Source organism: Poecilia latipinna, unplaced genomic scaffold (genome assembly GCF_001443285.1).
Source record: "Poecilia latipinna isolate Pla-1442-1.1 unplaced genomic scaffold, P_latipinna-1.0 Scaffold1820, whole genome shotgun sequence".
Taxonomy (NCBI): Eukaryota; Metazoa; Chordata; class Actinopteri; order Cyprinodontiformes; family Poeciliidae; genus Poecilia; species Poecilia latipinna.
In genome coordinates, this window is record NW_015114436.1 from 155,391 (window position 1) to 155,684 (window position 294).

Genomic DNA, 294 nt, shown 5'->3' on the forward strand with positions numbered 1-294 from the left:
TAAACAATTCAGTGGCAGACGAGGCATTCATTTCCATTTGCAAAGAGAAAATAGTAAAAAAACCCAAGAAACCCAGCCTCCTCAAACATTTCTGGACCTCTATAGGCAAGACTTTCAAGTCCCTATAAATAATTTTCTCATTTGTATGCAAGGCTATAATATAAATGTACGTTGGAGTTTATTGTGTTGCCCTGAGACAGACTGGCGACCTGTTATTTATGTACTTCTAATTTGCAAAATTTTTTGGTCAATTCAAACTAAAAGGGTTCAATTGTTAGGGGCTGCACAGTGGCA